The sequence below is a fragment of the Gopherus evgoodei genome, unplaced genomic scaffold (assembly GCF_007399415.2).
Source record: "Gopherus evgoodei ecotype Sinaloan lineage unplaced genomic scaffold, rGopEvg1_v1.p scaffold_46_arrow_ctg1, whole genome shotgun sequence".
NCBI classification, from domain to species: domain Eukaryota; kingdom Metazoa; phylum Chordata; order Testudines; family Testudinidae; genus Gopherus; species Gopherus evgoodei.
In genome coordinates this window covers 83,696-100,547 of record NW_022060067.1, presented here as the reverse complement: position 1 = coordinate 100,547, position 16,852 = coordinate 83,696, and the positions used below count along the sequence as shown (strand labels likewise).

The 16,852-nt window shown below is 53.3% G+C and overlaps 1 non-coding gene across 1 annotated transcript; it reads right to left on the bottom strand.

Moving 5' to 3' along the window:
- Window positions 1-14,531: 14,531 nt before the first annotated feature.
- On the bottom strand, window positions 14,532-14,604 carry TRNAF-GAA. The gene has a single exon. It is a non-coding gene; the product is annotated as a tRNA-Phe (tRNA).
- Window positions 14,605-16,852: the final 2,248 nt, after the last annotated feature.

Here is a 16,852-nt window from a genome sequence, read left to right as displayed (position 1 = left end):
CAAAACTAGTGTTGCAAGTCAGCCATTTGAATCCAGCAAATGTCAATTAAAAGCTGCATTCCAACTAAAAAAACCAAAACAACCCAATAAACCAAAATGGTCACAGCCTGAAACAAACCTACACAGAAACAAAATTAAAACTGTGCCAACATTGGAACAAATGATGTAAATTTCTAATTCTAACTTCTTGTGTCTCCCAAGAGGAAGGTGTTTTGCACCCCAGTAGCCAGGCTGTCACTGCAACTTTCCTTTCATTAAATAAGATTTGTACCAAATATAAATTGCCCTCCAATTTCTCTAAGAGAAATTGAAATTGTATCTTTGCACTAATATCCCAAGTGTGCAAGTCCATCCCCTCAGAGCAGCCCCACACACTGAGGCCAGGGGAGAATCCCAACTGGTTTGTGCATTTGTAATCCTGGGGCCTGAAGCTGATGAGAGAAAGGGAAATGAGCCATCTTGGAGCCTTCCGATACCACCTGCTGGGAGCACAGGGATTTGACTGAGTGACATCCTGGCTAATATTCACCTTGTTCTCCGCCAGCAGGCTGCACTGGAGAGCTTGGGAGTGACTTGACCATGGCAGCATCCTATTTACATATTGAAAGCCAGCATTTTGGGGCCAATGGGGTAAAATGTGAGTACTTTTGGGGTTGGGAACCACATAAGAAGGGATGTGGACAAACTGGAGAGAGTCCAGAAGAGGGCAATAAAAATGATTAGGGAACTGAGACACATGACTTACGAGAACCTACAGGCCATATCCTGTATGTTAAGCTAAGGCAAAGTTAGCATATGTATATTGTGACCTTTTACTCAGAGAGAAAAATCAACCTTTATCACGTTACTTAAATAGATAAGTACCCATTCCTGTCCAAGACCTTTACTTAGACCAATCAACAATGGAGAATGGCATAGGGTTTTATTCAGTGTTGTACCCACAGATTTAACAGGTACACTACAAGGTAACTTATGTGCATATGTACATGTCATCAACATGCACAAACATACTAGTCTCTGAAGTAAGCGTACTCTAACGTTTTGTGGGTGAGGAATGAAATTTGGACATAGGAGGAAGGATTTCCGGTGCTTCTGCCCTATAAAAGAGGTAACCCACCTCACTAGAGCACTTTGCTCTATCATTGTGACTTAATTCCTCCACTCTCTCTCTATGCACTATCAGTAGGCTGTACTTTTTCTTAAATTTTAAGTTTCAAGGGAACTAGGCTAAGTTCGGTTTCTCTACGTTTTTAGTCTTTGTTTATTAGGTTTTGATTTTAAGTTTAACATATTCAAGTAAACCCTAAGTAACACTAGCTTTTTCTAAGCACTGCATCTTTCATTTAAGAATTGAGAAACCTGAACTGCAAGGCTGGTCCTGTGTCTCTTACCACCAGGTTATCAAGGAAGGCTGTGAGTATATTAACCAAATCTTTGTTGCATATAATGCCATATGTATCTTTTGAATAGCAGTAATGCAAATGTAACTTTGTAAGTCAATTAAATTAAATAACATGTAAGCTAATCAATTAAATTTTCATCAAATTATCCAAATTAATATTATTAGTACACCCTAAATCAGGCTACATGGGACAGAGAGTTGGAGTGCAGAGGGATGAAGGCACTGGTTCTAGAGGTGCTGACTCTGAGGTGGGGTTCGAATGAGACATTCAGAGTGCAGTAGAGGACCCAGGGTTAGGATAGAGAATTGGGCTGTGAATGGTCTGGAATGAGGCCAAGAAAGAGAAAACTGAGATGCAAGAGAGAAATCAAGCTAGAGCAAAAACCAGAGAAGAAATATGCGATGTGAGCTGCAAAGGGGAAAAAAAACCTCTGCCTGTCCCCTCTCACCAAAGCATCTAAGAAAAAGATGAGAGACATCTCTCTCCCACTACAACAACAATTCCAGTTGACCTGGACTGAGGAAGGAAATCTTCTCCTTTGCAGCACTAGCAAACCTGGACTGAGTCATGAACACCTCCCCCCATCCAATCTGGTGTTCCTGGCCTGGGACACGGGAGGCGCTCCTCTCTCCATTTGGGACATGATGGGATAACAGAAGTGACAGGGCTTTATGGGAAATAATTATTTGCCTGATTCATGTGCAAGTCCTAGTCCTTGTTAACACAAACAAACCGTTTATCCTGCATGCTGATGCCAGTTTGGAGAGTCTGGGAGCAGTCCTGTACCAGGAAGTGGAAGGAAATGTAAATCTGTAGGCTTTGCCATCTGAGGATTGTCTGATAGCGAAACTCGCTATCCCATCCACCAGCAACAGTTCTTGGTCTTGAAATGGGCCATCACTGAGAAATTTCGAGACTGCTTGTATGATGCTCAGTTTCAGGTGTGGACAGAGAACAATCCACTGACTTATGTGTTAACAAGGACTAAGCTGGATGCTACAAGGCAGAGATGGGTGGCTACTTTTGCTAGCCATAACTTTGCATTCAATACCAATGAGTTAGTATAATAGGGAATGTGATTTATCAGGACCACCAATTCTTGGCTGGGGGGAGGATGTAAGCAGGGTTGCTATGAACCCTACCCTGCCATCTGTTGGTGATCTGTTGTAAAGGCCTTTTGAGGCTGATGTCATTTGCATGGTTCCACCCACCCCAGATTGCATGATGGGGGTGCTTGTTCAAAGGGTCATTTCGGCTGCTGTGAGATCCCCAGTCTCTTTGTTATTGGGGCAGGAGTAATGCAGTGTATTTTCCTATCCGTTTTGGATCAAGGAGAGAGTAACTGTACCTGGCATTTTTTAGCCTGAGAGCTTCATCCTCACCTGAAAAGTACTCACCCATTAAGGGGTCTGGGTTCCAAAGACCCAAACTTTGTAGGAGGCAGGAATGGATGTTTGTTTGGTTTTTGTTGGTCTGTGCTTGTGTCTGCTGGTTTTCTTTCTGCTGTCCCTGGTGTCTAAAGACAGAAGGGTGTTTGAATGTCTTTGAGTTGTTGTTAGTTCTTCAGTTGTTTGATCTTTTTTAGGGTATGTTTTGGTTCTGAGACGTAAAAGGCTGCTCTGGGTGTGGGGTGTTATGGAGTGAGGTAGCAAAGGTTGGTTGCATAGGTGGTGCATGTGCCACAAAAATTGTGCCCCCCCACACCCCAGCTCTGGTCCCAGAGTCCAGAATTTGCATAAACCCACCTGCTGACCTGTGACTAAGAATCTGGTTTCAGAGATCGTTCGTTTGTCACAAAAGCTGTGTCCCACAGCTGATGTCCCAGTGTCCAATCTGCTAAATTATCTTGCTGTCCTGAGTGGTAAGCAACATTTTTTCCAACTATGGAGTTGTTTACAACTTACAGTGTGGAAATGAGATCAAAACTCAACAGCTTATGCGTGTCTAAAAATTGTATTTAGTTATTAAAGACTTTACATCTGTGGCATAGAGTCAAATATGTGTTAGCAATGTAAAAAGCTCTGTTCTTAAACTAGAGAGATACAAAAGACATAAAACGGTGCATCTAGAAATTTCAAAAACAATCCATTGTACTAAATGCAAACATTCCTTTTTAATCTCTCTTATTTCACTATGATTTGGAACCCATGTCCCTTGCCTAATGAGTTTTATGTAGGTTCGGGTGAGTCCCAAAATCATGAACTGCTAAGTTTTGTTCTACAGTCTTTGATTCATATCAATGGAATAACTGCATCTACACCCATCTACTCTGGGCTCTCTAAAACCCACATTCCCACAATGCTCCTTGGTAACGCCACTCTACTCTATCCCTAATCCCCCTATTCCCTTCCCTTAGATCCTCCTGGACACCCCAACCCACAGTCAGGCCTCCACATACATCCCAGTCATTCACATACTGAGCCAGTTCTTCAGGGACCCCCACAGCCCACCAAACTTCTCCTTCCATGAGCCCCATGGACCTGTGGCCAGGACGGTGAGGAGGCTCCCACTTTGGCTGGGCTGGGTGTGGGTGTTAATCTTTTCCTGTCTTGTGTGTGCTGTGCTCACAAAGGCTTTTTGCTCCCTCGGGGTGGGGTGTGGTTTTGGCCGAAGATGAGGTGTTTTGGTAGCCCTGTGGATGCTGTGTGGTGTCTGGAATGGGGCGTGTGTGTTCCCATCGTGCCCCTTCCCCTCTGCCTGCAGAGCTGAGGACAGACAGGTCTGAGGAGCAGAGCAGGAGCTGTGGGAAGGAGAAGAGCAACATGAAGATGGAGTCTAAGATGAGGCCAGGTAACTTCTGTGGAGGGAGACATGCTGGACAGGGCCTAGGATTGGGGAGACAAGCAGGTGTGAGCCCCGGGCTCAGATTTCTAATTGTAGCTGTGATGGCAGAATGGGAGGAGGGTTGAAGCCAAAGACCTGGGGTGCGGGAGTAGCGAGAAGGGGAGCCTCACCACCATTGCTTTTTCTTTTCCTCTTCCTCTTGTGTTGTGTTTCATAGCAAGGGAAAAGAAGTCACGGGGAGGGAGTCCAGCCCTGAGGTGAGATGGAAAGTGATTGAGAGCAGTGACAGCGTGAATCCTGTTGATGCCAGGCAAGATCTGCCCAACTGGGGCAAGAGTAACCGTCTCTGTCGGTGAGATGTGTATCTGGTTTGGGAAGGGCTCCTGGCTCCAGGCAGGGACTTCCCATTACTTGGGTGTGGGTTTCCGGACTAGCTGTGGCTTCAGGGGAGATGATGTTGCCATTTGTGAGAGCTGATCATCTCTCTGGCCAGGAGTGGTATGTGCTCCCTAGCAGAAAGTTGGATCCATGAGGGTGACTCCCTGTTGTGAATTTCTTTCGTCCTCCTAGGTTTCTCTCTCTGTGTTGGCCAACTTTCACTCAAACTCTCTCTCTCTCCTTTCATGGACACCTGTCATGTTCAGTTGCCTGCATTCTCTTCCTCCGCTCTCCCTCCCCTAGTCTCCTATGGGCTCATCTTGGTCTATCTGTCCAAGGGCAGGGTCTCTGCCATACTGAGAAGGATGTGTCCTGCCTGCCAGGATAAGGGGATTGCTCCTCCCACCCCCTATCTTTGGGAAGACCTCATTGCTGTAACTGGGTCACAGTGTAAGTGGCCAGTCATGTCTTTGGGGCTGTGAGGTCTGAGAGTGAGAGGGTGGGCTCGCGGTCATGGCTTTGGGCAGAGGAGAAGTGGGGCTGGGATTAGAGATTGCCCTTTCACCCGCTAGCTCCATTACTGCATCACCCAAAAGCCTCACTCAGGGTCCACTATGCTTCCTTGTGCTGGGCACTGCAGGGACAATCAGAGGGACAGCAGGATGCATGAGGAAATAGATGAATGTGTGAGGCAGATGGGTGAAGGGGTGTGTGTAGCATACATTGGGGATGGATGGGGGGTTGAGGGTTGGACAGACAGTGGGACAGATGGAGAGCTGTAGGGACGGATGGTGTTGTCACAGGCTGGACTTGTGATGGGTTCAGCTCATGGCCGCTGACTCTGTCATCTCCTGTCCCCATCTGCCCATCTGACTCTGCCCCTGTCTCTCACAGGCAGCACTCAGCAGAGTCTGGCCCTGTTGTTACCCTACCCCCAGTCTCCGCCCCTTTCCCTGAGACCTCACCCCTGCATCGCCCTTCCCCCCGAGACCCCGCCCCTGCACTGCCCCACCCCCAGTCCCAGCCCCCGCCTGGCCCCTTCCCTTGAGTCCCCGCCCCTTCACCACCCATTCCCCTGAATCGCCATCCCTACAGCACCCCTTTCCCCGAGACCCTGCCCACACGCTTCCCCTTTGCCCCGAGACCCTGCCCCCACACTGCCTCCTCCCCGAAGTCCCCAATGCCACACTGCCCATTCTCCCGATTCCCTGCCCCCGCACGACCCCTTTCCCCCGAGACCGTGCTCCTGCACCACCCATTCACCTGGGACCCCACCCTTAAACCACCCATTCACCTGGGACCCCGCCCTCACATTCCCCCGAGACCCTGCCCTCCCACTGCTCCTTCTCCCGAGACCCCGCCCCTGCACTGCCCCTTCCCCTGAGGCCCCCCCTTGCACTGCCCCTTGCCCCGAGGCCCCGCCCCTGCACCATCCAGTGACCCAGGAGCAGGCCAGACCTCGGAGTGGGGAGGCAGAAACATGCTTTGCTCTGCCACAGACTTCCTGGGTGTCCTTGGGCACATCACTCAGCCTCTCTGGGCCTCAGTTCTCCCGTCTGGGAAATGGGGCTGGTGGTGCTTCCTACCCTCGCACGAGCCTGGGAGAAGAATTACCCTGTGAATTAGGAAGATGCTCGGATCCTGGAGTAACGGGGGAGGGGCGCAGGGGGAGCACACCTCCTGACCCTGGCTGGGCGCCCCCGGTCCCTCGTAGCAGGGGGCTGTGCAGGAGGGTCTCCTTGCAACCATGAGTGGGTGTCTGGTGGGTGCTGTCACCTCTGCCAGAGACCCCCTAGAATCTCACTAGCTTCCTCTGCATGCGGGGAGGGGCTCCCAGGGCTGACCGGGGGGGGCAAGAGGGGCAATTTGCCCCAAGCCCCGGGCTCTGCAGGGGCCCCCACGAGAGTTTTTCAGGGCCCCTGGAGCGGGGTCCTTCACTCGCTCAGGGGCCCCAGAAAACTCTTGCGGGGCCGGGCCCCGGAGCTTCTTCTGCTCCCGGTCTTCGCTGGTGGGGAAGTCCTTCCGCTCCGGAAGTGCAACCCAGTCTTCGGCAGTAATTCGGCAGCAGGGGGCCCTTCTGTTCAGGGACCCGCTGCCAAAGTGCCCCAAAGACCCACAGCGGGGCCCCTTGCCACCAAATTACCGCCGAAGAGCGGGCTGCACTTTGCCAGCGGGTCCCGCTTCGGCGGTAATTCACCGGTGGGGAGCCCCCGCCACGGGTCGTCGGGGCACTTCAATGGTGGGTCCCAGCATGGAAGGGCCCCCCGCCACCGAACAGGGCCGGCTCTAGACATTTCACCGTGTGGGGAGCCCCCTGCCGCTTGCCGGTCCCGCGGCTTCGTTGGACCTCCTGCAGGCGTACCTGCGGATGCTCCACCGGAGCCGCGGGACCAGCGGACCCTCCGCAGGCACGCCTGTGGGATGTCCACCAGAGCCGCCTGCCGCCAATGGCCCCAGGACCCCGGAATCCTCTGGGCGGCCCTGGGGGCTCCTACTTTCTGACTTGGGGGGGCAGATTCTGTGATGTCAGAGCCCGTGGGGGGAGGGGTTTGAATCACGAATCTGGAGTGGCAGGGCAACTCCCTCCCCCAGTCAGATTCCACTAGGGGGCTGGGCTGGGACCTCTATGGAGGGAGACCCAGGAAAAAACAGCCTCCACTATGGAACCCAGGAGTCCTGGGTCCCAGTCCCCCTGCTCTCACCTCTAGACCCACCTCTGCTCCAAGAGCCAGGGATAGAGCCCAATCCCCACCTGCTCTGACCATTAGACCCCACTCCCCTTTTAGGCTCACTGCCTCTTCTATCCATGCAGCCCACCTGTCCATCCCTTTGCTGCAGGTTTCTGGGGTGTCACCCCTGCTCTGCACTCCCTCAGTGCAACCCAAGGCCTTTCCTCCCAACAACCACATTTCCTCTCCCCACTTGTGCTGGATCATCTGCTTGCCCCTCTGCCTCTTGCGGTGCGCTGTGCGGCATGGCTGGGGATTGTGCAATGGCCCAGCACCAGGCAAGGCAGAACATAAACCACAGGCCCTGCCCAGCCCTGCCCCACCCCACTGGATCTGCCTTCCAGGTGCATCGGAGCCCAGCGCCCTGCACCTGTGCCCTCCTGCCCCACAAGGGGTGAGCTGCAGTCCCCACCATGCTCTGCAGAGAGGAGAAGGGTCAAGCCAACCAGCCCTTTTAGGATGGGGGAATCAACACCCTTTTTTCTGCACATCCACTGACCATCAGCAGGATTCCTCCTTCTCCTCCCTCCTGTGCCTCAGTGTGACTAAATCTCTGCACCTAGACAGCCGGTCCATCCACTGCACCTCAATCCCCCATGCCTGAGCCTCCCTGCCAAAGTCCTGTACCTGATTCATAGAATTAAGTCTCACATCTCTCTGGGAACTCAACTTCTTGTGCCCAGAGAGTTTCAGCCCCCGTCAGTAGATGACTTGAGTCTGAGAAACACCGTGTCCATCTTCTCTAAAGAAGTACTTGGAGAGGTTTTTCTTGTGTGACCATGTGGCCTAATGGATAAGGCATCTGACTTTGCATTAGGTGATTGAGACTTTGAGTCCCTTCGTGGTTGTGCTTCTGCAGTTTTACCATTGTGCTGAAAGTCTTGCTTCCTTTAGAGCTGGAACCTCTTCTTGGCCACTCAGACCAATGCTCTGGCTTCAGCTAGAGCCCTAGGAAGGAATAGGGGGTTGGGTGTCACAAAGGCTGGGGCATGAGCCCCAGGTGCTTCCAGTCTAGCCTTTGCTGTTCCTGACTTGCCAAAGAAACTGGGCAGCTGCCTGGGCTGGCGTGTAGAGCAGTTTCCCTCTTCCAAATGTGCGCCTGTCCCTGTACTTGAGGGGGTTGCTACATAGTGCCTTGGGAGCCTGGGTGTTTCTCTGCTTCTCGCCAGCTGGGGAAAAGCCTCTTGGGGTAAAATCTCCTGCCCTATTGCAGAAGTGAGCACTGTGAGTGGCAACAGACAGAGGCCACACCAGGGGGCTGGCCCTGCTTTCCTACCTTCTTCTGATGTTGGCCACAGAGCATCAGCAGCCGCCCCGCATGCTGGTCTGCGGGTCGCCTTCAGTGGGTGTTTGGCATGGCAGGGAGCAGGCTGGCTAGGAGTCTTTGTCGCTGTCTGCTGGCCATGCATAGGCATGGTCCTCCCCTCTCCTGAACAGCCAGACTTAGTCTGTGATTGAAAGCAGGGACACAGGAGACTCAAGACAAGAGGGTGAGAAAGACTGAGAAAGGACCTATGAAGACAGCACACACTACAGGGACACTGCCTGGTGAAGGGATGTGGAGACACCAAGTTGCCCCATTTTTCCTGGTGCCCTACGCAGCTGCGTACTGCTCCAGCGGCCAGCCCGATCCCCCGGCTGTCTGAGCCGGCCAGGAAAGCTGCCCCTGCTCTGCCTCTTCCACAAAGCCCTAACCCCTGCTCTGCCCCCATGCCGCCTCTTCCCACCCCTGCTCCACTCCATTTCCCCCCCCACTCCACCCCTTCCCCTGAGCTACGTCCCAGTGGACTGCAGGAGGGATCAGGGGCACCCTGCACTCACCGGGTGGCGGGAAGTGGAACGACCTGGCCCCAGCCTGCTCTGCTCCACCAGCTCCCAGTTGCGGCGCTGGTGAGTACTGGGGGGTGTTTTCCCCCACCGCCCAAGTTCCAAGGCTGGGAGCAGAGTGCAGCAAGCTGGGGCTGGATCACTCCACTTCCCACCGCCCCGTGAGTGTGGGGTCTGGCCTGCCCTGCAACTACAGGGTGGTGGGAAGTGGAGTGACCTGGCCCCAGCCTGCTCCGCTCTGCCAGCTCGGACTGGGGGACAGGGTGCTGTGTAGGGCACCAAAATGTCTAGGGACAATCCTGAATAGATAATTTTTCCACAGGGACCGATGGCTGTTAGAATAGAGATATTCAGGCTGCTTGTACAGGCCTAGACTTTAAGAACTTAGATGTATTTTTATCACTTAGCTAGGGACAGGGGTATAAAACAAAGAACCAAAATCCCAGTCTGCCTGTGTCTGGGCCTTCTCTCCCTAGGAGAGTCTGAGCCCTTGTTCGTAGGTGTCATAAACAGATAGTTAAGGGTTAATGTCTCTTTTACCTGTAAAGGGTTAAGAAGCTCCATAAACCTGGCTGACACCTGACCAGAGGACCAATAGGTCAGATACTATCAAATCTTGGTGGAGGGAAGTCTTCGTGCTCTTTGTTTTGGGGGTTGTTCGCTCTTGGGACTAAGAGGGACCAGACGTCCATCCAGGCTCTCCAAATCTTTCTGAATCAGTCTCTCATGTTTCAAACTTGTAAGTAATTAGCCAGGCAAGGCGTGTTAGTCTTATTTTTGTTTTCTCAACTTGTAAATGATCCTTGTTTGCTGAGAGGATTTTACCTCTGCTTGCTGTAACTTTGAACCTAAGGCTAGAGGGGTTTCCTCTGGGCTATATAAATCTGAGTACCCTGTAAAGTATTTTCCATCCTGATTTTACAGAGATGATTTTTATCTTTCTTTCTTTAATTAAAAGTTTTTTCTTTTAAGAACCGGATTGAATTTTCCTTGTTTTAAGATCCAAGGGGTCTGGACTCACCAGGGACTGGTGGGGGGAAAGGAGGGGAGATGGTTAATTTCTCCTTGTTTTAAGATCCAAGGGGTTTGGATCTGTGTTCACCAGGGAATTGGTGAAGCCTCTCAAGGCTGCCCAGGGAGGGGAATGTTTTGGGGGGACAGGGAGTGATCCAGACACTAACTTCTGGATGGTGGCAGTGTTACCAGATCTAAGCTAGTAATTAAGCTTAGAAGGGTCCATGCAGGTCCCCCACATCTGTACCCTAAAGTTCAGAATGGGGAAACAACCTGGACAGTAGGCTAAGGCCTTTGGCTAAGCAGCAGGGGCAGCCATACGCTGGGAAGTGAAGGGTCACATCCTCACCTCCCAAACCCGTCACACTGAACTAAGGTGGGGTTGGGCTGTTAGGAAGACAATCCTGTCCCAATAGTGCCCATCACCACCAGATAAAGAAACAGATCTTAAGGGAGCATCCGGTCTGGCAAGAAATCCCTTCTCAATGGTTGTGGTTGTGAAACCGTCATTTCTGTAGGGTTAATCTTTATGGCCCCCACTTTTCTGTTGTCAATCTGTCTGGTCCTCTAACTGTTTCTGTCTGCTGCAGAATTAATTTTGCTGGGTGTAAGTTAATTAGGGGAGTGGGATGTAATTGGTTAGAGAATTCTGTTACAATAGGTTAGAATTGGTTAATTACAGTCCAGTAAAATGATTGGTTAAGGTCTGGCTGAGAATATTACTGTATAAACTGGGGTCAAACAGGCAGTGGGCGGGGAAATTGGAATCATGCTTGCTAACAGGGGGTGGGAATAGGGAACGGGGAACAGGGACACAGGCAAGGCTCTGCAGTGTCGGAGCTGGGAAGGGGGATGTGGGGTAAACACTCTGCAGTGTCAGAGCTCATAGACTCATAGACTTTAAGGTCAGAAGGGACCATTATGATCGTCTAGTCCGACCTCCTGCACAACGCAGGCCACAGACTCTCACCCACCCACTCCTGTAACAAACCCCTGACCTATGTCTGAGCTATTGAAGTCCTCAACTCGTTGTTTAAAGACTTCAAGGTGCAGAGAATCCTCCAGCAAGTGACCCGTGCCCTACGCTGCAGAGAAAGGTGAAAACCCCCCAGGGTCTCTGCCAATCTGCCCTGGAGGAAAATTCCTTCCTGACCCCAAATATGGTGATCAGCTAAACCCTGAGCATGTGGGCAAGACTCACCAGCCAGCACCCAGGAAAGAATTGTCTGTAGGGATGTGGGGTAAACGCTCTGTGGTGTCAGAGCTGGGAAGGGAACACTGGGGAACAGACTCTGTCCGTGTATAGAGATCAGCCTGACTGGTGTGAAGGGCTTTGGAATCTGCTTGCTTGGAAACTAACCCCAGTAAACATCCCTTTGTCTGCGCTTCGGACTTCTGGTCTTTTGCTGCTTGCTGTCTGTGTGACAAGAGCCAGGGAAGTGGGCAGGGGAAGGGAAAGCCCTCTAACAATGGCTCCTTGCTCCTCTCCCTCCAGGCTCAGGGGTCAAGGATGGGCAGGACTCCAGGCTCTGCTTGAGGGATCCTGGCACAGGGGCTGGTGGGGGAGAAAGGATTGTAGATTCTGACCTGCACTCTGGAGAGGAGCTAATAAGTGAAGGGGCATTTTTGATTCCTACCCTGCTTCAATGTCCCCAGGGCTGGAATTCTACACTCTATAGGGCCAAAGGAGGGGGTGAAACCATTTGGCTAAGGAAAACCAGTGCTCTAGGTGAGGCTTGAACTCACAACCTCAGCATAGCTCCTCTCAGCACTGCCCTAAAAGCACTGTGCACTAACCAATTGTGCTACTGGAGCACCTGTCAATTGCTAGTCTCTCAGTCCCCTAGGTTGATAAAGGCGAGGAGTCACCCCAAAACATTCTCAGTGGGGTTAGGAGCTGGTATCAACAAGCATTGTACTCGGTGGGGTGGATTCTTCTTAAGGCTTCCAGGCACCATTTGACCCTTTTGTTCGTCCCTGTGTAATAACAGAGCTGACTGAGACTCACTGTAGAGTCTTGCTGCAGACCAACAGATCTGAAATCACTGATCACCAGGTCTGAGCATTAGTCCTGCTTTGGGACAGTGTCTCTCATCCAACAAACTGCCCAGTCTGCGCTAGCAGTGAGGCTCCCTCACTAACAGCTGAAATCAGGGAGAGCTGTGTGAAGTGCAGGGCCCCAGGGGTGCCTGAACAGGGGCGAACAACACCCCAGGACTTTTAAAAATGGGAGGTCTATGCCTTGCCACTTTGTAATGACCGTAAGGGTGAGTGAGGGTGAGGAGGGGGCCGAGAGCAGTGAGCAGGAGGAGGGGTCTTGGGGGAAGAGGCAGCGTAGGAGTGGAGGTGAGCTGGGGCAGGGGGCTGGGGGGTGCAGGGAGAGGGCTGCCCGCAGCAAGTAATGGGGGTGGGGGCACGCAGGGGAACTGCTCCCTGTCCCAGCTCACCTCTGCTCCGTCTTCTCCCCTGAGCACGCTGCCCCCGCTCTAATTCTCCTCCCCTCCCAGGCTTGCTGCACTAAACAGCTGATTAGCACCGCAAGTCTGGGAGGCGGGAGAAGTGGAGCGGCACCAGCGTGCTCAGGGGAGAAGGCAGAGCGGAGATGAGCTGGGGTGGGGAGCTGCTGCAGGGGGGGCTGCCTGGCTCTTTGCCATGGCCCCCGTCCCTGCTCCGCCGCAGCCCTGCCCCCCCGCCCCTGCACTCACTGCATGGTCCACTCCTCTGGCTCCCAGCCATGCTGCCGGCGAGTGCTGTGGGGCAGTTCCCCCCTCCCCCCAAACTTGGGAGCCAGGGGAGCAGAGCAGGCTGAGGCCCCAGGCCTGTGTGTGGGGAAGCAGAGGGGGGCTGGTCCCAGGCCTCTGTGGGGGACAGGGGGCTGGCTACTTCCTGCAGGAAGTGGAGTGACCCGGCCCCAGCCTGCTATTGCACAATCCCCAGCCATGCTGCACAGCGTGCCCCAAGAGGGAGTGGGGGGCCAAGCAGATGATCCAGCACAAGGGGGTCATTCTCGTTGGTAGCTGTCCAGTGGCAGTGAGTTCAACAGGCCTTGGCACATGCTGTGTGGGGCAGGAGGTCCTTGTATTTGGAGCAGTGGGAGTGAACTGCGTGCAGTTGTGTCTCTGAGCACAACTGTGAATGTTATGGGGTGTGTGTGTGTGTGTGGGTTATTGTGAGTGTGGCTGGGGATGTGAATGTTTCTCTCTTTGGGGGCTGGACTAACATGTCCCTCTGGGTGTGTTGTGTGTGAGTGTTCTTGGGATTGTGTGAGTCCCTTTGTGTGTGTGTGTGTGTGTGTTAGCCCAGCAACACACTGATACAGTGTCACAGACGCACACACACACAGAGCAGGGCTCAGCAGAGGGCAGCAGGGACACACACGTCTCCCCTGGGCCAGCTTGGACAATTGTCCATCACTACTTGGCACAGTGCTGGTGCCCCCACACGGGGGTGGGCAATGACCGGGCAGGGGAGGGCAGATGTGCTGGATCTGTAAAAGCAGCAAAGAGTCCTGTGGAACCTTATAGACCAACAGACGTATTGGAGCATGAGCTTTCGTGCGTGAATTCCCACTTCGTCGGCTAGATTCAGAAGGAAGCACTTTGGGAAAATCAGTCAAGGCCCTTAGCAGAGCTGGGACACAGATCCAGTGATCCCTGCATCACCCTGGGAGGGCAGTGGGGTTTAGTGGTCAGAGCAGGGAGGGGGCTGGACACCAGGACCCCTGGGTTCTATCCTTGGCTCTGGAAGTGGAGGGGGTCTAGAGCAGGTGGACTGGGATCCAACACTCCTGGGTTCCATAGGGGAGACTGTTTTTCCCTGTGCTTCCCTCCCTAGAGAGCCCAGCCCAGCCCCCTAGTGGAGACTGAGCAGGAGTGGGGGGAGTTGTTCTCCCACTTTGGAGTTATGATTCAAACTCCTCCCCCAGGGACTGTGACATCACAGAATCCACCACCCCACCCCACAATACAAAGAAAACTAGTGGGGTTAGGAGGGTTCTAGCTGCAGACACCCCTTGTCATTGCAAGAAACCCCCAAACCTACTTGCACCCACAAAACACCCTCTCAGGGTATACGCCCTCTGCTAGGACAGGACCTCTTGCTCCCACCCCTTTTCTTATCACCACAAGCTGCTCCCATGCTCAGAGGAGTTTTCATCCCCAATCCCTGCCCAGCAGCCCTCTGGCACCATTCCTGAGGGCTGCCCTGCCTCACTTTCTTCCTACCATGTTGGGAAAGACAGCTCTCATCATTAAAGGTCAGGTGGGCCAATTAGGGGCAGAAGCCCATTCTATGTTTTCCTACTGCAGAGCCCAAGCTCAGTAACTTATCCTGGGTACAAGCACTGCTGTGCTCCCAGAACACAAGCCATCCCTGCACAAAGGAGAACGAAAGGGCCTGTCAAAGCCTGGGATTGAACCAGGGACCTTTAGATCTTCAGTCTAAAACTCTCCCAACTGAGCTACTTTGGCAGCTGCATGATCAGATTTTGACCTGTTGCTTCTCTGTCTGGGATGTTTTGTCAGCAGTTGCACACAGAAAGGACAGGAAAACAAACGGCTGCTCCACACCCCCACTGGAGGAACCCGGCACCGTTAGCTGTGGTGAGTAAGAAGTGGCTGTTGGCTGACAGGGCCTGTCCCCCAGGAGCTGGAACAGCAGCTGACACCTCCCCCTCGGCTCCAGGCTGTGGGAAATGCTCATTGCCTGGCTGCATGGGCGGGTGCTGCTCCGTGCTCTGGAGAGCGTCTGTATTGCTCTGTCAACCCCCCATCTTCACTGAGCCAGTCTGGTAAGTGTCCCCTCCGGCCTGGCAGCTGAGAGTCTGTGCAGACATCAACCCCCTGCCAGCCCCACAGGCAGCAGCAGCACCAGCCCCCCCAGCACCACAGGGGCACTCAATGCACTTCCTGTGGGGAAATGGCTCCTTGGCATCCAGCTGCTAGAGTGAGAGCCAGGAGAGAGCAGTGTCTGGCTCACCGTGGGGGAGAGAAGAGACCTGATGGGTGCGGATCTCCCTCAGCCTCCCCCACAAGGCTGGTCAGTTGTATTGTCACTGTCATAGTCAGCGTTTTCCTTCAGGGCCGGGCGGGGGGGGGGGGCAGATGTGCTGGTTCTGTAAAAGCAGCAAAGAGTCCTGTGAGCAGGATCTGAAACTGCGCAGGGGAACCCTATTGGATTCTGACTCCAATGCCTTAAACACTTGGCCATCGCAGCTGTGAGTGAAAAATTTCCCCAATGCCAGAGAAACTGGTAAAGAATCACAATGACCAGGTGTGAAGTCATCTGAACTACAGAATTCCCACCACAAACCTGGCTCCCAAAGCACGGGGGGGATTTGGTGTTTGTTCTCTTTGCCTAGCCATGCGCAGTCGCACAGAGAGCGCGTTTAAAAGTCTCCCCTCCCACAGAGTGGGAATGGGAAATGATTTTCAACTTGAAGCCTGATGTAGGGTGACCAGACGTCCCAATTTTATCAGGACTGTCCTGATATTTTCTTGTTTGTCCCGCTTCCCAACCGATGTTTGGTCAGGACCCTGGGCAAACAAAAAACTTTGTCCTCTTCTCCGGCACACAGGCATAGTCTGGAGGCATACTTGCCCGCCCTCCCAACTCTACCCCCTCATTCCCCCATTGGATTCCTCCCCAAATCCTCGCCCTGGCCCTGCCAATTCCCCAAGCACACAACATTCTTCCTCCCTCCCAAGTATGCACATGGGCCATGGCCATGTCTGGGAGCACAGCGTGGAAGCTGCTCCAGCCCTGAAGCCTGCGGGGCAGCGCAGTGGGGCTGGGGGCAGTGCGGAGCAGGCAGGGCCCAGGTGGGCGGGGGGCGGAGACACACGTGGGGCGGACACGCTCCTGCCGGGAGCTGCCTGGTTCACCCCTTGCCCGGGAGCTGCAGGAGGGGCCCGGATCATGGCTCGGCTGCAGAGCTCGGAGCCCAGGCTGGGCCCAGGAGCGAGGGGATGGGAGAGCTGGGGGTGCATCAGGGGTCAGAGCCGAGAGTTGTTTGGAGATGGGGCTGTGCCACTGCCGCTTGGTGGTGGTGGTGGGGGGCCTCTGGCTTATTTTTTTGCTCCGCCCCCCGCATCCCGATATTTCATCTTTGACATCTGGTCACCCTAGCCTGATATGAAGGGCGATGTCTGGACCAAGGGGCGAGGAACTGGACTTTGCTAGAGAAACCACTGTCAAGTTTTAGTCAATTAGGACAAGTCAGCAAATAAGAACAACCTCAGGTATCAGTAACTGCTACAGGTTGCAAATTCCTACATGCAGCAGTTTCTGGCACTAGATCTGCACAGCTCTGCTTCCCAGCTCTTCTCGGTCTCCTGCTCTCTCCTTAGCTCTGCCCCACTCTCACCCAGGCAGTTCCAGCTCACATGGAGGATGGGACCCCCTGGCCTGGTGACTCCCTCATTACACTGCCCGGCCTGTCAGTGCAGCTAACTTGGAGCTTTGGCCTCTCCCCATTGTCCCTGGGGACTGTCAGTCTCAGGGTCCTGATTTCCCATTGATCCTTCCCCCTTCTATTGGTGCTGGGAACTAGCCAACCAACCCCCCCCCACACTAAGTTTTAGTAAAGGGCCAAGAGCCCCCTTACACAAGCCAGCCCCATGAGGGTCACCGATGTGCAGAGAAGGCAGTACAAGCTGCTCAGATAGTGTGATGGGCAGCACTCAGGACTCTGAATCCTGTAATTTGAGTTCAAATCTC